Source organism: Eucalyptus grandis, chromosome 7 (assembly GCF_016545825.1).
Source record: "Eucalyptus grandis isolate ANBG69807.140 chromosome 7, ASM1654582v1, whole genome shotgun sequence".
Classification (NCBI taxonomy): domain Eukaryota; kingdom Viridiplantae; phylum Streptophyta; class Magnoliopsida; order Myrtales; family Myrtaceae; genus Eucalyptus; species Eucalyptus grandis.
Genome location: NC_052618.1, coordinates 5,579,219 through 5,600,929, shown reverse-complemented (window position 1 = coordinate 5,600,929; position 21,711 = coordinate 5,579,219). Strand labels below are relative to the sequence as shown.

General features: G+C 40.7%; 1 long non-coding RNA gene across 2 annotated transcripts; it reads right to left on the bottom strand.

Annotated features, from left to right (window-relative positions):
• Positions 1-854: 854 nt before the first annotated feature.
• On the bottom strand, positions 855-4,037 carry LOC120295298. 2 transcript variants are annotated; one of them, XR_005552648.1, is made up of 3 exons: positions 3,738-4,037; positions 2,811-3,273; positions 855-1,234 (listed from the first exon to the last, which is right to left on the bottom strand). It is a non-coding gene; the product is annotated as an uncharacterized LOC120295298 (long non-coding RNA). The 2 variants fall into 2 exon arrangements; XR_005552649.1 differs by having other exon boundaries at positions 855-1,229.
• Between the last annotated feature and the right edge of the window lie 17,674 nt (positions 4,038-21,711).

The window sequence follows — 21,711 nt, the reverse complement described above, 5'->3', positions numbered from 1 at the left end:
CTTCATATCAAGCCACCCATGTCAATGCCATCAACCAACGTACCAAAAGCTCATCTATTGAAGTCTTAAGAATTTGAAAAGTGACTAGGAGAATCATGTCATCTGCACGTACATAACGTATAAAAGGATAAGTCACACCTCCAAATTATCTTGGGGAGCAATTCAGAATTTCTATTACTCTATGATGTTCGAAGCTTAGTCCTTTTTGGTTCCAAGCATACTTAATTGAAAAGTCGCATCAGTGAGCGTGCTATTTAAGTACTACGAAACTTAGAAATTGAAAAGGAATTCAACATCTTGGAAGGCTGATAAGAAGGTAAATGCAAATTTAGCCCTTAGTTTCTGGCGAGAACCCTCTGAATCTTCAAGGTCCATGAGGTCTTCAGAATCTTGCTGGTTTTCTTGACTGTATGTTTTTATGAATTCACAAGGAACGCTCTGTCCATGAAGACATTTGACCTGCTGATATGTGATAAGACATAGGAATGCAAACACAAACTAAAGAGAAGGCAAACGAGATGTACATTTATGCTAGTATTTGCTAGTTCCCAGTCTACATTAGCAGTCTAAATGGCTTCATGAGAAAGTCTTTAATCACAACTTGCAATCTGGAAACAAAATACCACAATCATGTGCTCTTAGACTAAATAAGCACATGCAATCAATATAGAGACATGCATGAATCTGGTGAATATCCGAGTCACCAATCTTACACCGCAATATGCATCAAACAGACATGAAAAGCTGCACTAGGGGTCCTAGATGGATACATATACAAATCAAGCAAGTCATATTCTCTTCCCTGACAAAAGGAAATCTTCTTTTCTTCTTTTTCATACCACTGAGGTTGTTGGACTAATTTTTAAGGCCTAGAGTCGAACCACATTTTCTTCATTTCCAATCATAAGTTTGAACCTGCTTGCAATAGCTCTCGTGAGCCAGCTGTTGCAGGGGAGCAATATCCAACTCGTGTTGCTGTGCTGTTATAGCGAGCTCAGTAATCCCAAGCCTAGGCCTGTTGTACTACTTAAGTTGGACATTTTGTGTCGCCTCTTCTTCCCCAGCCTAGGCAGCCAGAGAAAGTACCAAGTTAGTCACCGTTTGGAATAAGGGATACCGCCGATTTAAATTCTCTAAGCTTATCAAGGGCAGTGAGAGGCCTCGGGCACGTGGAACCATTAAAAAGCTGCTCAAGAGGGCTCTTGGACATTTAGACTATTTTTCCTAACCTGCACTAAAGAAAAGAAGAATTCTGATAAGACTGTAACTAGGTTAGAAAGGAGAAGCAAATCCAAAAGTAAGTGCACCTTCAATTGATTCATCTGCATTGATTAAAGGAGACATGAATTGCTTTAGTAATATATGGCCTCAAATGACGCTTCTGATGCTCATATCAATCAACCTAAGTGAGGTTCTTACTAGCAGTATCTAGATGGAGACTTTGACCATAAAATTGTCCCTATCAATGAGCTCAAACACGCGGCAACACCTTCGTTCAGACAAGCTTCTCTCATAAACGTGGGCCAACCACCAGAGATGTTTGTTGGATACCGGCCATGAATTGTCTAGATACCTAAGTCACAATTTGCTGGTTTTTCTGATTGTATCTCTATATGAATTCACAAGGGACACTCTCGCCCAATATATGATGAGGAAAAGAATGAATACAAACAAACATAAAGAGAAAAGGCAAACAAAATGTAAATATATGCTTATATCTACTAGTTTCAGGAGTTTCATTCAACAGTCTTTACGGGGTAAAAGAAGCGTTCAACCCCAACTTGCAATTTGTAGTCAAAATGTCACAGCACAGTGCTCATAGACTCTATGATATTGCACACTATTTTTGAACTCTAATGGTAACACTTCAAGAGTTGCTTAACACTGATCCTCTCCACCACATCCTCTTAGTCTATGAATAATAGTGATTTTCTTTACACCTAATTAGTATAAGAGAAAAATACAATCTTTTATTTTAGAATTGGTAATCTTATGAATCTATGAATTAAAAAAATGAAATTTTAAAAACATAAATTTACACATTTAGCCATTAACACTTAAAGGAAAATAACATCTCATGTGATCCCAATGAATAACCAAATCAATTTGGGAAAACAATGGACTATAGGGCAAGATGAAGATGGAATTTACTCTCTGGATTTTAAATTTCATAACTGCTCGAGGGATAATGTATCTATATAAGCACAAGCACTTTTATCAAATATATTTACATGAGTATAGAGTGAGTCTCTCCCATATTTGAAAACTATCAGGTGACCATGAGTGATGGTATGCTGCATAAATTTCCCCATCCCTTCTAGAACTAGAACACGTCACTTTTGACATACTATTGTAATACAAAACCAAGTTTAGTAACCAGGAACCAGGGCGAGTGCTGAACTAGAGATCCTTTCCACAAAAAAAAAGGCAATGATAAAAGCGTGACAAGCTCAAGAGATGCCTAAAATAGAAAATGTGTGCAGGACTCTTTCACAAACATCCATTGTATGGGAGTGGCCAGGCCTAGAAATGCTAAGATCATAACTAGCTCAGAAAAGAGCACGATTACAAATATAAATGCACTTTTATCCAGTTTCATCACAACATAATGGTGGCACAAATTGCTTTCAACTAGTATATGGCCTAAAGTGACTTCCAATGTTTCATCCTAGTTCAACCTAAACATCATCCCTATCAGTGAGCTCAAACATGCAGACATCCCCTTCACTCAAGACAAGTTTCATCAACAAACTCGAACCAACCAACACAAAAGTTCGCTACATTGTAGCGTTGATGGTCCTAATGGTCACCTGCCACAATGTGTCCGAGTCCTTGAGAGTCACAATTTGCTGGTTTTCTTGACAGTATGTCTTTATAAATTCACAAGGAATGCTCTGCCCATGAATACATTTGTACTGTCAATAAATGATACGAAATGGGATTAAGCATAGCATGTGAGAAAAGGCAAACAAGATGTGCATTTATGCTAGTATTTGCTACTTCTAGAGTCTATATTAGAAGTCTAAATGGCTTGATGAGATGGTCTTTAATCACAACTTGCAATTGGAAATCAAAATATCACAATCCTTTAGAGTCGCAATTTGCTAGTTTTCTTCCCTCTCCACTGCTGCCAGCCACAACTTCCAGCCATCAACATTTCTCTGGACCACTAGGCAGTTATTCCGATCATTGATTCCGGCCATCAAGAATCTTTGCCGACCACCACTTGTCATCACATGACATTTCTCAATCAACAGCCAGCGCAAATGTAAACTACACACATACATAACAAAAAGAGGGGAATAAGGAGCTGACATAATGAATCCTCATCTGAAGACCTCGCCAGGAAATAAAAGAAAATGAAAAGATTAATGCTTCTGCCTCATGGACAAAACGGCGCTGGAAATCCAAACATAAAATGAAGGAAATCTCGGTGTCAGACGTGGCTCAACAATAAGTGAACCTAACTTTAAACATCGATTAGATGAACCTGGCTTTATCACTTCTTTCCAGCAAATAGTCGAACATGTGACGTACAGTTTAGAATGTAGGCTCCTGATTGGGATTAGTGCAACTTTCAGCCTAAACATGGCATATTGATATCTTACTTGACATGATTTATCATGAAAAAAAAATCTCAGTTTGCTTTGTTTTACTCACAAGTCTACCGATTAAGCTCATAATTCAGATTATTAACAAAAACAGGGCAAAACAGGGTATGAAGGAGAGAAAATTACCGGGCCAGGAAAGTAGAGCTTCGATTGGCAATGGTGGGGACGGCGATGTCAGAAATGGTTGACAATCAGAATATAGCTCTGGCTTTGTGTGATTGGTTCGCGACTGTTCATATCCCAGAATGAATCTTCTTCTTCTTCTTTTCTCAGCTTCTTTTCTCAGTAGCCCCCAAAAACCGAGAGTGTATATTAGAGATTGACTGGCCGGAAGCTTGAGCTCACCAAAACAAGAAATTGCTCCGGTTGCGTATATATCTCTTCTTCTCAGTCAAGTGTGTATCTTCCTTGACTCTATCTGTCTCAATCAATCCCTCCCGATCTTTGTTCTCTCTCCATTGATAACCAACCCCCAAGAACTGATTCTGTTATCAATAATTGACGCCAACTAGTAGGGCTACTTGAACTTTTTTTTGGGTTTCACATCAGTCCCATGTCGTTTATCACAGCTAGCTCGATCATTGTTTTGCTAAAGAAAAGCGAGCATCCACAGTAAAGAACAGCCAAATTGGGCTTATTATTTGTTTGTTTCTTTTTTTCAACAGAAGCATTCATTATGGACAAGGTGTAGTCTCTACTTAAATATTATATTTGCTGCGGTAATTAACTATTAGGTGTAAAATTGATTTTTTTTTTTGGTCGAATAAGATTTCTTTCATTACTTCGTAGGAACAAAGCGAGGACATTTACCCAAGTCCAAACATCAAAGACATGTAAGACAGTGAGAAGGATTAGACAGCTAGTTCGTTGCAAGGGAATCGTCTCGACAAGCCTTCGCGATCCAATCCGCAGCCGGATTTGTTTCTCGTGAAGAAACGGCAACGAACACTCCAAGTAAAGAGCCTAGCTTTTGTTGACAATCTGCCACCATCGACTGGACAACCCATGGAACTTCAGCCCGGCCTAGGATAGCATTTCCTACTGTTGAATTGTCAGTCACGAGCTGAATAGGAACTGCTGTATTTGTTTGGCCCAGTACATTGAACTGAAGAACTTCCGTGTATGTCTTCTCCATGAAGTGCAACCCTTCCTTTAGAGCTAGGGTTTCCATGACAAGGGCAGACGGAGCAAGGACTTTATTGGCGAATCCACCCACAAGACGCTTGCGATGGTCTCTACAAATCCCAGCAACCGCTCCCTGTTTTGAGGCGCAACACCAAGACCTATCCACAGTTAATTTCAGCGAGCCTGTTGTCGGTGGTACCACTCCTCCTTTAGCAAACCTTTCCTTTCCTTTTGGTTCTGTGTTGTAGTGCTGAAGCTCCATTTTCTATAGAGTTCAAGATCATAACTAGCTTCCTCCACAATTTTGTGTGGTTTTAGTCTGCTGGATCTAAAAACCCATGCATTTCTTGCTTTCCATATCGACCATAACATACTTGTAAGGAGTGTGTTTGATTTCCGCTCATTCTGGTGAAGAAAGTTCTCTGAGATCCATTTATCCATCCTTGTAACTTTCTCGACAGCTGTATTCAATTTAATGCGAGGATCTAACCATATACTTTTCGTCCAAGAACATAAGATGAGGAGATGCTCGAGAGTTTCTGGGGCATCGTGGCAAATTGGTTAAGTGGATCAGGTACTATTTTCCTCCTGTAGAGATTTTCTCTTGTCGGCAGCGCATTATTGCATACGCTCCATAGGAAAAACCGAACCTTTGCATAGTGTTGGGTTTGCCAAATTGTGGTCCATAGAGATCGGGGTGGCTGATATGACAATGACACTTGGTTAGCCTTAAGTTTTTTGTTCTGGGAGCATATTTTGTTGTAGCCACTTTTGACCGAATAGGAGCTCGTATTATTGCTCGTCCACACTAGCCTGTCCATTAATGGATTGGAGCTGAGCTGTATTGGAAGGATCTCATGGATAACATTCCCGTCGAACATTTCCTTTAGCTTTACTACATTCCATTCTTTTTCTTCGGGTACAATCAATTCCTCGACAATCTTTGGCTCATTTAGATTTGCAGCTCCTCCAATACGGCCTCTGGGTAGCCAAACATCTTCCCTAATTCTGATCTGCTTACCATCACCCACCAGCTATCTCATCTCCGATTCAATCACTTCCCTTCTTGTTAGCAAACTTTGCCATCCCCATGAGGGGCGAGTACCCTTACCAGTATGCCAAAACTCTCATTGTGGGTAATAAATACCTTTAACAATTTTTGTCCATAGGGAATTTGGAGCCTGAACAAGTCGCCATGCTTGTCTCCCAAGCATAACCTTATCGAAAGCAACTAAGTCTCGAAACCCCAATCCTCCTATATCCTTCCTTGTTCTCAAAGATTCCCAGTTCTTCCCTATGTAGCACGGACACGGCGACACAGACACGCGATACGACACGACATGACACGCGACACGTCATTTCTTAAAAAGTAGAGAATTTCGACACGTTCCGACACATTAAATATTAAATAATTTATTTATTTTTAATTAATTTAATTCAAATTCACAAATAAATAAATAAATAAATAAATAAAGAGTTTACAATGAATTTATACTAATAATATTAATAAATCTTACACTTTTTTTTTATTTCATTATCCCAAATTTATATTTATTTTTCGAAATCCCCCTCCCCCAAATTTACTTTTATTTTTTAATCTTATTTATTTATTTTTCTGATTAAAAAAAAATTCCCCCACTCTCTTCTTTTCCTTATCCATTTCCCCCACTCCCAAATTTATTTTCCATTCCCTCCTCAGTCCCCACCATCGTCCATTCCCCCACCCGAATTTATTTATTTTTGCTTTCCTCCCACAATCGTCCATTTCCCCATCTGTCCGTCACTTTCCCTCCCGCCAAAATAGGTACCCATAGACTCCCATTTTTTTTAATTACTTTTGAGTTTCTCAGAAACCCTAGCTCCTTTACTCCTCCTCCCTCGTCGCTAGCGACCCTTCCTCTTCTCCTCCTCCCTCCTTGCCGCTCACCACACGACCTCCTTCCTCGATGGTCACCGCTCCTCGCCGCACACACGACCCCTTCCTCGCCGCTCGCTGCTCGCTGCTCCCCGCCGCACGCACGACCCCCTTCCTCGCTGCTCGCCGCACGACCGCCTTCCCCTCCTCTTCCTGTCACCTTTGGTCCTTTCTCCCTCGCAACTGCAGCCTCGTCGGATCCATCGCAGCATCACAGGGCTGGCCCTCGCCTCGCCTAAGCTCGGCCGTCTCTCGCCGTCGCTCGTGGTCTGCTCCCTCCCGGACACGCGTGTCGAAACGTGTCGGGAAAAGGTTGACCACGTGTCGAAAAATCTGACACGCGTTGACCGCGTGTCCGAGTGTGTCCAAGCGTGTCGAGGTGTCCGACACGCTCCAACATGTGTCGGACACGATACGCGAGCACGGACAGCGTGTCTGTGCTTCATAGGTTCTTCCAATGAAATCCTTTTCGGTCAACATTTTGTTTCCACCAAAAGCACGCAATTCCTTTTTCTATTGCTTCGCAAATAGATGTCGGTATCTTGAAAATAGATATTGCATACTTTGGTAGAGCTTGTACAACTGTGTTAATGAGTACCTCTTTCCCTGCTTTAGTCAACAATTTCTCCTTTCAGCCCTCTAGCTTCGAGTTAACCCTTGCTAGGATCCATGCAAACATATACTTTTTTTATTGCCCCCAGTCAGATAGAATTCCCAAATATTTGCCTGTCTTGTCTATGATAGGGACTCTTAATTGATTTGCCAAGTTCCTCTTTAAAGTTTGTGGACAATTTTGGCTAAAGAAAATACCTGAATTGTTTAAGTTGATGGCCTGCCCTAATGCATAACAATATTGGTTTAGGATATTCGCCAGGTTTTGACATTCCATAACCGTTCTATCTAAGAAGAAGATGGCGTCATCGGCAAATAATAGATGAGAAATAGTTGGACACCACCTATTTATTTTGATTCCCCTCAAGCTTCCATTTGATATTGCCCTACTCATTTGTATGGATAGCACATTTGCCATGATAATAAATAAGTAAGGCGAAAGTGGGTCTCCTTGTCTTATGCCTCGGGATGGATGGAACTGTCGCATCGACTCCCCATTAATTTTCACATTGAAGGATATCGTGGAAATGCTGTTGGAGAAATCTCAGTGAAAGTGTTTTGAAGTTGACAAAACGTTTCCATCAGTCTAGTCTGAAGGTCTGCAGACTCTGTTAGTTAAAGTCGAAGACTTCCGGACAGCCGAGACTCAAGACTCAAAGTCTATCCTCATTGACAGCCTCTCTAATCCGTTGAAGAAAGGTTATCCAGAACTTGATGTTTTGTTCAGATTTAACCTTATCTTCCTGGAGAAGATCTCGTGGCTAGAGAAGACATATCGAATCCTTTGATTGATCAAGTTTGATTCAATGACTGAAGATTCGATGATTGTCTAAATATTATTGGAAGGTTCTACTTATGGAAACCGAGATCCCGATTGTATGGGCGAACATGATTGATGGGCTATCAACACGTTCCTTTAATAGCTCGAACAATCTTCCTAATTGATTCCGTCCAACGGGTAGATTGGAGGAATTCCTTTGGTAAGTGCCAACGGGTATGATGGCATAAAGGAGTATATAAGGAAGATGTTCTTAGTTGTTCAAGAAGTGCGCGATAGAAGAATTCCAAAGTCCGGAAGCTCCTATTTGTTTAGATAAATCCTTTGAGCGAATACTTGTATACAAAAGAGAGTCTATATTTGTGAGAGACCTTGAGGAGGTGTGGTAGAACATCTACACTGTGGAATCAAGGCAAAGCTGTGCTGTAACTTCTCTTTGATCATAGTGAAATCCAGCCGGTGGGCTGTCGGTGCGGAAGAGTGGACGTAGGCTTGGAATAAGCCGAACCACTATAAATCCCGTGTTCAATTTTCTCTTCCTTACTCTCTATACCTCGATCGTATTTCAATTTGTTAAGAATTGCTTCGTATTTGAGACAAATTGTTTGTACGCCTATTCACCCCCCTCTAGGTGTTTATACTAGCAATATCAATTGGTATCGAGCACGTGTACTTACTTTATTTGAAGTGTTTTACTTCATAGTAAAAGATCCATGGCTAGTATGCTAGCACGGGGCTGATGGAAGGGCAAAGCAATACCAGACCACCCTACTTTGATGGAAAGGATTACAACATCTGGAAGAACAAGATGAAAGCTTTCCTACGATCAAAGGATCCTCTGGAATGGGATGTTGTAGAAAAAGGAATTACTCCTACCACTGCATCAGTCTCTGAAAGAAAAAAACAAACTGAAGAAACCAGCGGAATGTCTCAGGAAGAAATAATCAAGAGACAAACACTCGATGCAAAAGCAATTTACTCCTTATATTGTGCTTTATCACCAACTGAATATAATAGAATATCTTCTTGTGGTACAGCAAAAGAAGTTTGGGACAGATTGCATATCACCTATGAAGGAACAGTCGAGTGAAGGAAACAAGAATCAACATTCTTCTCGGTCAATACGAAGCCTTCGTAATGAAACCAGAGAATCAATATCGACATGTTTAGTCGTTTTACAGATATTATGAATGGTCTTGAAAATCAAGGTCAACCAACTTCGATCCCATGAAGGTAAACAAGCTACCGCGTGACTCTCCAGATTGGAATCACATAAAGACTTCGATAAGAGAGACGCAGAGAATCATGCCACTATCTGTCGACGAGCTGATTGGAACTCTTCAGTCCTATGAAGTGGAAAGAATCAATGAAGATGAAGATCCAAAAGGTAAGAAATCCATTGCATTAAAATCAAATGATGATTCTGATGATACAGATTCTGAAGATGATATGGATGATGAGGAGCTTGCTCTCATGATAAGAAGATTCAGAGAACTAAATAGAAAAGGAAGAAGGTTCAACTCAAAGAAACAAAGCTTTTTAAAGACAGCGAGACCAAGTCCGTTGATGATGAGGAACCAAATAAAGATGTAGTCTGGCTTTGAATGCAAGAAAAATGGACACATCGACTCCAACCGTCCTCTTCAAGAAGAAGAGAGGAAAAGCTGAAAAATTTCGGAAAAGCTCTCAAAGCTGAAACGGGAGTGATACCGAGTGTGAAGAAAGTGATAATGAATATGACAATCTATGTCCGATGGCACACCGACTCGGACACTGGATCGACTCGGGATCGGACTCGACAGCTGAATTTGAGGCAAGTGATTTTAAAATTCCTGTCAAAGTTTCTAAATATATTGATGAACTATGCTTTAGTCTTAAGACTTCTCTCAAAAGAATTTCCGAACTGAAAAAAAGAAAACTCAGCTCTAAAACAAAAGGAAAATGTTTTAGCGAAAGAGTTAAAAGTCTAGACTTGTCTGTTTCCAATCTTAAAGAAAATGAAGATAATCTTTTAAAAGAAAATATTTTTTTAAAAACAGACTTATCAAATATATCAAAGAAATTTTCTATAGGGTCTGAAAAACTTGAGAAAATTCTTTCAAAGACAAAGACCTTACTTCAATAAGTCTGGTCTAGGTATGACAAGAAGAAACAATCCCCTTGATTGATTTTCCTAAAGTAAAAGAAAGAATTAAGAAAAGGCTTTGAGTGAGGTTTACAAAAATCACTTCAAGAAAGTTTTTGTAAAACCTGTAGGTAGAAATGCTCTCGATGTTCTAAGTGCAAATGATCCGGATCACTTTGAAAAAGAGTGTTCTATGGTATGGAAACCTCGTTAAGAAAGTATGGGCTAATACTTGTTTATCTTACTAACACCAAAGGACCCAAGAAAATTTGGGTACCAAAGAAAGCTTGAGACTTTATTTTAAATGCAGGTCTCGTCAAGAAACATGTAAAGTGGTATCTTGACAAAGCGGATGCTCAAGACACATGACAGAGACTCAAATTGCTTTATAAAGATTGCTCAAGTAAATGGTGGAAAAGTTTCATTTGGAGGAAATAGCAAAGGAAGTATTGTGGGATTTGGAACCGTGAAAATTGGAACTCTCACAATAAGTAATGTTTCCTTAGTGGAAGGACTCAATTACAATCTTCTCAAGATTAGTCAATTGTGTGATACTGGTTTCAAGATCTTCTTTCAAGAAGGAACATGTTCGGAATCGCAAAGACTCTACTCAGTCTTTCATGGGTTGAAGACATGGAAATATCTATCTTCTAGATGTGAAACCAAATGAATCGCAATGCCTTATCTCAATTCAAGACGAAGCAAGCTTATGGCACAAAAAGCTTGGTCATGTCAACATGAAGCAATTAGCCAAAATTTCTTCAAAACAACTTGTTCGAGGACTACCCAGATTGCCATACCAAAAGACTGATTCATGCACTCCATGTATTCTGGGAAAGCAGTCTGTAGAGGAGTCAATGAATGTCAAATTTCAAGACTCAACGCAAGATGAATCAAATCAGACTCATCAAGAAGAGTCTGAACCTGCTCCAGACCCTCCAAAGTCTACAACTCAAGAAGCATCTCGACTGAAAACCAGCATCAGGTTGTTAGTGAAGATCCAAATAAAGAAAGAGATCATCAACCAGACAAATCAACAAGTAACTGGAAGCATAAGTCCAGTCATCCCAAAGATCTTATAATTGGCGAAATTTATGAAGGAATTCGCACTAGATCCAAAAGGCGAGAAGAGTCTAGTGATGTGGCACTCGTTTCTGAAATTGAACCAAAGAGCATAGAAGAAGCTTTGTCGATGAAAGCTGGATTGAAGCTATGCAAGAAGAGCTCAGAGACAGTTCAGCATTAATGATGTCGGGAATTGACATCCAAACCAAAAGGTAAAACCGTTATTGGAGCTAAATGGGTGTTCGAAACAAGATGAATGAGAAAGGAAAAGTCGTACGAAATAAAGCAAGACTCGTGGCCAAGGGATATACGCAAGAAGAAGGAATAGACTATGATGAGACTTACGCACCCGGTAGCAAGGTTAGAAGCTATTCGACTATTACTTGCTTTTGCTTGTTATAAGAATTTCGGGTTATTCCAAATGGACGTCAAAAGCGCCTTCCTAAATGGATTTATCCATGAGGAAGTTTATGTGGAACAACCACCAGGGTTTGAAGACCCAAAGAAGCCGACTCGGTCGGGACCGAAAAGGCTTTTTATGGTTTAAAGCAAGCACCTCGGGCTTGGTACGACAAAGTTAAGTAAGTTCCTAATACAAAATGGTTTTGTCAAAGGTAAAGTAGATACGACTTTATTTATCAAGAAGGAAAACAAAATTTTCTTACTTGTTCAAATATATGTGGATGATATTATTTTTGGATCCTCTAATGAAAGTCTCAGGCAAGAAATTTTCAAAGTCTATGCGGGATGAGTTTGAAATGAGTATGATGGGAGAGTTAACATTCTTTCTTGGTCTTCAAGTGAAACAATTGAAGGAAGGAACTTTTATTTATCAAGAAAATATGTTAATGATCTTGTCAAAAGGTTTGGACAGGAAAAGTGCAAAAAGACCGACATACCAATGTCAAGTTCTTTAAAGATAGACAAATATGAAGAATGGAAGAAAGTTGATCAAAAGCTGTACAAGAGCATTATTGGATCACTTCTTTATCTAACTGCCTCTAGACCTGATATTTTGTTGAGTGTTTGCATCTGTGCTAGGTTTCAATCAGATCCTAGAGAATCTCATCTCAGTGCTGCGAAACGCATCATTAAATACATCGCTTCATCATCAAGCATCGGTCTTTGGTATCCTAAGAAGGGAGACTTTAAACTTCTGGGGTATTCAGATGCAGATCTGGCCGGTTGCAGAGTTGATAGAAAGAGCACTTCAGGAACTTGCCAGTTGCTTGGAAGTAGGACAGTGTCTTGGTTTTCAAGGAAACAAAGCACTGTGTCTCTTTCAACAACAAGCTGAGTATGTAGCTCTTGGAAGCTGCTGTTCGCAAATTCTATGGATAAAACAACAGCTAAGAGATTTTGAAATTGAAGACTCATGCACGGAGATTAATTGCGACAACACTAGCGCTATCAACCTCACCAAAAATCCAATTCTTCACTCAAGAGCAAAGCATATAGAGATTCGACATCACTTTATTAGAGATCATGTTCAAAATGGAGATGTTTCAATTCAATTTGTTGACTCAAAGAATCAACCGGCTGATATACTCACAAAGCCTTTGGAGAAAATCAATTTGAGTCTATACGGTCCGGACTCAACATTTTGAGGTATGAGGATATCAAAGTCTAAAGACTTTCGGACTCGAGGCTTACAAGACTTTATCTACGGTCTTGGCTCGACCTTGGTGACCGTAAGTCTTTCTCTCTCCAATCTTATCTTGAAAAGGTACGATCATCAGACTTGTTTAAATTGTTGCTATATTTAATTAATGTAAATATTGCATCGATTCATTTTCAAAAGGGAAGTTATTTTTGAAATAACTACTTTTGCGGATAAAGACAGTTATTTTGAAAAGGCATATTTTTATTTCCTTTGTGACGGTTCGTTTACTCTTCTTTTTAACCGATTGTGCACCTTTAGCGTCGATTTCTCTTCACTTTTCTATTCACTTTTCTCTCAAAACCCTCATCGATCCTCAATTCCCGTTTGTCTTCTTCGCTCAATCTTCAAAAAGTTGTCATCTTTTTCGGGGAAAGTCAAGCAAGGAATCTTCCAAACACCGAGAAAGATGTCATCTTCACGAAACTCCTCAAGAATCGCAAGCAGGGGACCACAGAGAATGAGTGAGGGGCCTACGCACTTCGATCTTACTGAAGATGAAGTTACTCCAGATCAGCAACCGAGCCCACAACATTCTCAGCAGCGTCATTCTCCACCATCTAGTCCTCAAGGCGTTGTTCATCAGCATCAAGAAGAAATCATCGAGGATGCAGACCCCGTAAGAGTTCAAAAGCCCGCTTTTATTTACAAGCTATATCGTGCCTTAAAAGGAATTCGTACTCCTTTGAACTATGTTGATGAGTTTCTTAGAGACAAAGGATATAGGAAACGAATATATCTTTTCGCAAAAAATGGAAAGTTTGGGAATCGCTCGTAAAGGGGTGGCGAGGAAACCCTTGCGAATATCCCAAGTGATCCTCGTGGATCGGGGACCGAATCCCGTAGATGGGAATGACGATGACAATCTGTTCAGTCTATTTCAACCGAAAATGGGTATTGCGGCTGAAATTCAAGGAAAATGGGAGATTTGTTCAGATCAAAGGAACAAAAGGATCTGTACTCGAAATTGCTGAAGCGTGGGGTAATAACCCTAGGAGTGTGGACTTTGATTTTCTGGATGCTGTGAAAGTGAACTTGAGGGAAAAGTTCAGTTATCTTCAACTTGAAAAGTTTTGCTCTGACTCAACTGAGGCTTATGCTGAATTGACTGCATATTTCTATTCAAATCTTAGCTTTTTGGATGCGAATAGATTCTCCTTCAGCGTTAAAGAACAAGACTATGTTGTGGATATGAATATGTTGGCAGATGTGTTAGAAGTTGAGAGAGGCAGATATCAACCAATCAAAGTTTCCATTGCTGGGGCCACACTTGAACTGGTGAAGGACAGGAGAACAAATGAGAAGATTACCTACTCACGGATGAATGCATTCAACATCTTGCTTCACAAGATTGTGATCAATTGCCTTCGGCCGAAATCAACTTCCAAACCGATGTTTCAAGCTCGAGGCAAAGTTGATGTATGCCATCCTCTCGTGGTAAGAAGTTCTCTCTCCCTCATACCGTTATGTTTCACATGTATAGAGCAAAGTGATGAAGGACAGAGGTCAACTCCTTACCCAAGCCTTGTTACGAAGTTATTCGGACATCTCGAATATTCAGCCTCCGCAAATCTTTTTGTGTTCGATCATGCGATCATATGGTGGTAAGACTGAAAATGGTGACCAAAATGCATCCGAAGGAACCGAGCAAGGAATTGGAGAAATTCAAGGAGAAGACTCCTGCCAAATCTCATCATCTCTCTTCTGCTGCTAAGAGAAAAGGGAAGGAGCCTATGGCTGCTTCATCAAAGAGAAGAAGAGCTCTCCTTGTTGAGGATGAAGATGATGATGAAGACATCACCATCTCTGTAATGGCTTTGAAGAATTTAGGTCGTCCTGTTCCACGTAAAGAATCGTAACAAAAGACGAAAGAAGCGAGAGGAGAAGGAAGAAGAAGAAAGAGAAGCGAGAGGAGAAGGAAGAAGAAGAAAGAGAAGCAGCAAGAAGCAGAGAAAGAAAGACCTGAAGAAGAAAGAAGAGAAGAAGGAAACCCGAGGAAATCTCTTTCTACCCGTAGGCATGGAAACAGGGGGAGATCGGGAGAAAGGAGTGACGTCTTCATATCCCGATGCAAGTGAAGGAGTCCGTCGCTCGCACCCGAGAAGATGTTTATGCATCTCGGCCAGAGGAAGGTCATGAAGCTTCATCGCCAAACCTGCGAGATTATGCGATCCACCATCGTCGCTTTTACTCCATCGATCGAGCCGAAGCAAGTACTCGGGACCGATAATGAAGCAGATTTTCGCAGAATCATGGATATTCTCTTGGAGATGAAATGTCGATTTATGCCTTGGGATGCGAAGTTCAAATTTTGAAGAATGAAAGTCAAGCTTCTTCCTGTTCATTGAATGATAAGATGCAAGCCCTCTCTATTCAGAATCGTGCAAATGCCAAGAGTGAGGAGGTTGTACAGCTGAAGGAAGACTTTAAAAGGCTGGAAGGCATCGTTCGCCTATGGAAGATATCCAGCTTGTCCGCGTTCCCAAGCAATCTTAACTTCATCTCATCCTTTTTAATGATGACAAAAGGGGGAGAGATGCAAGATTTGATTCAAAATCTTTTCATTAAACTTTTGTTGGATTGTTTTGAGGTTTATGGTTTGAACCTGTTTGAACCTGTTTGACTTTGTTTTGTTTGTTTTGTGTCTAGATAAGAACTGCCTAGACTTGGACTTGACTTGACTGCTTCTATTAATCAATATTGATATCTTATGAATGGCTTAATCATATACTGGACTAACCTATTTTCTGTGGTTGCAGATTCTAGTGTTATTCTATTAGCCATTTATTTCTATAAGATATGCATATGTGTTAGAGAAATGTTTTGCAGGTCAAAGTTATCCAAATCTGCAGGAAGGTTTTGTCACCATCAAAAAGGGGAGATTGTTGGAGAAATCTCGGTGAAAGTGTTTTGAAGTTGACAAAACGTTTCCATCGTCTAGTCTGAAGGTCCGGACTCGGTAGTTAAAGTCGAAGACTTCCGGACAGCCGACTCAAGTCTATCCTCATTGACAGTCTCTAATCCGTTGAAGAAAGGTTATCCGTAACTGGATGTTTTGTTCAGATTTAACCTTATCTTCTGGAGAAGATCTCGTGGCTGGAGAAGACATATCAGAATCCTTTGATTGATCAAGTTTGATTCAATGACTAAAGATTCGATGATTGTCTAAATATTATTGGAATGTTCTACTTATGGAAACCGAGATCCTGATTGTATGGGCGAACATGATTGATGGGCTATCAACACGTTCCTTTAATAGCTCGAACAATCTTCCTAATTGATTCCGTCCAACGGGTAGATTGGAGGAATTCCTTTGGTAAGTGCCAACGGGTATGATGGCATAAAGGAGTATATAAGGAAGATGTTCTTAGTTGTTCAAGAAGTGCGCGATAGAAGAATTCCAAAGTCTGAAGCTCCTATTTGTTTAGATAAATCCTTCGAGCGAATACTTGTATACAAAAGAGAGTCTATATTTGTGAGAGACCTTGAGGAGGTGTGGTAGAACATCTACTTTGTGGAATCAAGGCAAAGCTGTGCTGTAACTTCTCTTTTGATCATAGTGAAATCCAATGGTGGGCTGTCGGTGCGGAAGAGTGGACGTAGGCTTGGAATAAGCCGAACCACTATAAATCCTGTGTTCAATTTTCTCTTCCTTACTCTCTATACCTCGATCGTATTTCAATTTGTTAAGAATTGCTTCGTATTTGAGACAAATTGTTTGTGCGCCTATTCACCCCCCATCTAGGTGTTTATACTAGCAATATCAAATGCACTATTTCACACACTGAACCAATTCCTTGCAGAATCCCATTTTCTTCATACACTCACATAAGAATCCCATTCAACTCGATCATAGGCCTTTTGCATGGCTAATTTAAGAACTGCCTGAACTTTCTTTTTCCTCTTTCAAATGCGAAGTTGATGTAGCATCTCCTGAACTATCAAGATGTTGTCCTGCATTTGTCTTCCACTCATAAAAGCACTCTATTCTATCGCAATAATCTCCGGAAGCCATGGCTTAAGACTATTAGCCATTACTTTAGAAATAATCTTATAACTGAAATTACATAAACTGATGGGCCTATATTGAGTGATATTTTCTAGATTTGCTACTTTTGGAATGAGAACAATATGTGTCATATTTAGTTTAGGATTGAAGGTACCTGTAGTGAAGAAGCTATCGACCATCTGGAATGCATCTTGTTGAATGTTAGTCCAATAATGATGATAAAATTGCCCGTCAAGCCCATCTGGTCCAGGTGCCTTAGTGGCTCCCATTTGAAAAAATTGCCTCTTTCACTTCATCCATTGTTACCCTCCTCATCAAGGACTCATTCATTTCCGCATTGACAAGTTGTGGGCATTGATCTAGGAATGGATGAAAATTTCTAGGACCTTCAGTAGTGTAGAGGGATTGGTAAAATTGGCCAATGTGTTGCTTTAGTGCTTCAGGTTCCCGACACCAATGATTATCATCCATTTTCAGCATTGTGATTCTATTTCGTACCCTCCGCTGGACTGTAGTAGCATGAAAATATTTAGAATTTCTAACCCCCCACCTTAGCCAGTTTATGCAGGATCTCATACTCCAGTACATTTCTTCGTGCCTCCATAATTGTTCAATCCGCTCTTTAATTTGTTGGATTTCCTCCCTGTACTTAGCTCCTTCAAGGCTATTAGTCAACACGGTTAGTCTTCTCTTTAAAAGCTCAATTTGCTTATGTGCGTTAGAGAATTTCTCTTCACTCCATATTCCCAATGCACCAGCCACCTGTTGTGATTTTTGTACTAAGTCTCCAAGTGTATTATGGTGATCATTCCATGCTCCTTTAACAATATCCCTGCATTCTGGGTCTTCTAATCAGTATGCATCAAATCGAAACTCTTTTTTCCTTCTTATGATATTCGGATATAGATTGAGGATAAGAGGACTATGGTCAGAGCCTATCTCTGGCAAAGTAACAGCCTCTGTATTTGGAAACTCCACTCTCCATTCTACATTGCATAACACCCTATCTTGGCATTCTCTTACCAGATTTTCTCCAACTCTGTTGTTTGACCATGTATAGGCACAACCCTTGCTTTCAATATCCATTAATGCACATTCATTCAGCATCTCCCGAAAAGCCACCATTCGATAATGAACCATCCCTTGTCTTCCATCCTTTTCCTAGTAATTAAGAACATCATTGAAATCCCCCATGCAAATCCATGGTAGGGAATTGATATGGTGGATTGCTCGAAGTTTCTATCATAAACACGTCCTCTTTTGGAAATCAGTAGATGCGTGTAGAAAGGATACTCTCATTAGGGTTCCATAAGTAGATTCCTTGCAAATAATATCAATCAGCTCCTCTGAGTACCCCTATACCTCCACCTTTAATTCCTCATTCCACATTGCTATTAGTCCCACTGTTGTGCCAATTGGATCAATGATAAACGACTCATTGAACTTAAGTTGCTATCTAACTTTGTCCACCACCGTTTTCCTATTCTTTGTCTCCATAAGGAACACCAAGTCGGGTCTATCAAGAGCCACAAGGGCTCGGAGATGCTAGAACTTCAGGGTAGACCCTAATCCCTGACAGTATCAGCTCAAAAGTTTCATTTATCCCCCGGTGGCTTATTAGGGCTAGCCACCGAAGCCCATTCATGCGCTCCCTCATCCACTTGGATAGGTGTTTCGAGAAGTAGAGTGTCATCAATCGTGTTTGCATCCATCCCCTTTAAATTGTAACTCTTGGCCCTCTTCATTTTCTTGCTCGCCGGGGGAATATAGCCCTTCTTACTCTTTTTGTGTATTGTAGCTACGCTATTGAGCATTGTTTCTGCCCATGATGAATCCGAGAGAAGAAGTAGAGAGCCTTTGTCTCTTTTGCCTTTCACTACCGTAGACTCACCGGCTATACCTTTCCCTTTTAACTTAAGTAATTATGAGGGTCGAGCTTCCATAGGATACCCCAATTGCATCTCATAATTCTTGTGACATCCCAGATTTTCAACCAAGTTTTCTACTGAATAAATCTGGCATTTCATTGACGTGCCTATAGGGCTGTTCTCAGAGCTGATCACTTTCGAGATAACTAGACTACCTGGGGAAGCCATTAAGGATTTTAAGGCAAATAGACTTGAGAATTCGACTAGGAATTGGCTTCTCGACTGTGCTTATCTTTAGAGGTCAATACGGCACAATATAAAATCGATTGAAAATCAGAGATAGATTGGTTCGATTGAGATGTGTGGCTAATCGTGGGTGACACCACTAAATTAGAAAATTCTCGTCGACCAGCACTAGACTAATTTTCCTATTGTTTTGGGACCTTGTGTCCGTATTTGGATCCTTGAGATTTTCACGACAATCGAGAGTCGCCAATGAGTCGAGTGAGTTCATAGTGGTTCGAAGAAAATCGAACACGAGTCATTTGCATTTAAAAAATTTCTGAAGGTTACTCGGTAGCCTAAGTCGCGCTAAAAACACGTCGAATGGAAATTAACCGCAAATCCGAGTCCAATTTCATAAATTGAAAATTCTGTGGTGTCACGATCAATTCTAGGAACGTCAACTCAGTCTCAAAAGATTTTTCAGAGTTTCCGAGATTTTTATGGAAAATAGTTCAAACGTCGCGGAAAATTAACAGAAATTAGTGTAGACCGAATTGAAGTGAGTTTGGACTTTCAAGCCAAGCCTTTAGGCATCGGGGACTCACAGAAAATTTTATGGGATTTATCTTCGTTGAAATTAGACTAATTTGGAAGTTCGGTGGGGAAATTGAAGTTTAATTTGAGAAAATAAGAACTTGGCAAAGGGCTGAAAATTTGGCATATATTTGGATTAATTGGTGATATAAATTGTTGCATTATCTAAGTAAGAAAGAATTAGGGGACATAAGGGATAAACATGAAAGCTTTAGGGGGGACAAAGCATTGAAGAGGATAGATATTTTAATTGACTTTGTGCCCCTTAGCCGGCTTCTCACGCATGCCTTCTCCCCCATCCGCTCGTTGTTCCTGCCTCTGCTTTCATTTTTCTTTCACACGAAAAAGCCCCCATCCAATCTCTCTCCCCTGCCGCACGTTCGAAGACCCAGCCGAAGAAAGCAATATCACTTGCACCATCTTTGGTCGGCCACCAAGTTCCCTGCAAGCTGCTGCCATGCCTCCTCTCACGTTGCCAACACGCCATTCAACTCCAGCTGCCTCGAATCCATCTGCTTCTTCTCGGTCATCCACGAACGCACGCCTGCATCTCTTTCCATCGAAACAGCTTCTCCACACGTCTTCGTCGTTAATCAGCAAAGTCGGTTGACCGCAAGCAAGAAGTAGAAGCCCCGCGATTTTTCCCCGCAAGCTGCCGCTCGTCCAGCTTCAACCGAAGCTCACTAAAGACCTCTCCCCGCCCCCACCAACATCGGCTCTCCACAGCCCTCTGCCCACGTGTTCGAGTTCGGGGAAGACGTCTGCAGCTCGCGTGTTCCTCTTCGCCTGCGTCTTCTTCGCTTGTGGATTTCCTTGCCGAAGTAGCTTGAAGACCCAGCGAGTTGCTCCCTCTGTCTCTGCCACGTTCGGTCAACTAACGAGCTCCACACGCTGACTTTGACCCACTAAACCGAAGCCCAACATCTGCTGCCTCCTCTGCCATCTCCACCGCCCGCTGCCAAAGCAACGTCGAAGCTACGTCTCTCCTCTCCGTTCGCTTCAATCCAGTGGCCGTGCGAAATCCACCGAAGTAGCAAGTCTCTGGCCCAACGAAGAGACTTCTCGGCCCAGCAATTGGACCGTTTGAGGCCCACAATTTCAGTCCAGCAGTCCACATAAAGCCCAAGTCAGCAAGCCCATTCAAGACGCACTTCAGCCCAGCGAATTGAGTCAGTCCATCAGCCCAAGGTTGGGCCCATTTTCAGATTAGTTTCAAGCCTAGCAAATCCAGCCCACTTGCACGTGAAGTCCAACCCTTGTGGATCAGCCCATCAGCCCGTGGAAATTTAAGTAGGCCCAAGCCCAGAATTTCTGCGGACTTGCAAGGTTTCTTGGCCCGGTCCAAGTTCGTCGAAAGCCTGATTTCGGCTGCCGTCGTGCCGTCGTCGCGGTGTTCCGATCTTCGCTTTACTAAGTGAGTTTTACTCACTAATGCTTTATTAGTTTGCTAATTATGCTTAGGGTTGGTTAGATTTAATTAAGCGCAATTAGGTGGTTAGATTAGGTTAGAACAATCAAATTAGTGACTTGATGATGCATGTTAGGTGGTTAGACCTAGTTATTAGCAAGTAGAAAGGTTCGGTTATTTATTGAATGCATCTCGGGATTTTTCCTGACCCGTTTCGGGCTCCAATCAGGCAATACGGGCCTAAATTGGATTTTCAATATTTATTTATTTTATTTTCGAAATTAATTATTTAATTAATTATTTTTCTAAAAATTTAACCGGGATGGCCGGTGACCGGAATTTCGTGCCGATTGTCGTGGTGTAGTCCATTTATTTAATTGAGCCTCAATTTTTATGGAATTGATTTAAATGGTGAAATTTGAGGAATTATCATAAATTGTTTGTTATTGAATATTTGATTGGTAATGGCCGAGCATGGGTATATCACGCTAGTACGTTGATGGGCTATATAGTAGGGAGAATGGTGAGAGCTAACTATGAACATTATTGATTGAGACCAATCAGGTACGATGTTATTGAACATACGTGGTTCGGTGATTGGAAGTATTATTGGCGAAAATGGCCCCTTAAAGAACGCACGTAAATGACTTATAGACAAAGGTGGTTCGGTGATTAAGGAAATATCACTAGTGAAAACGATGCCTTAAAGAACTCAT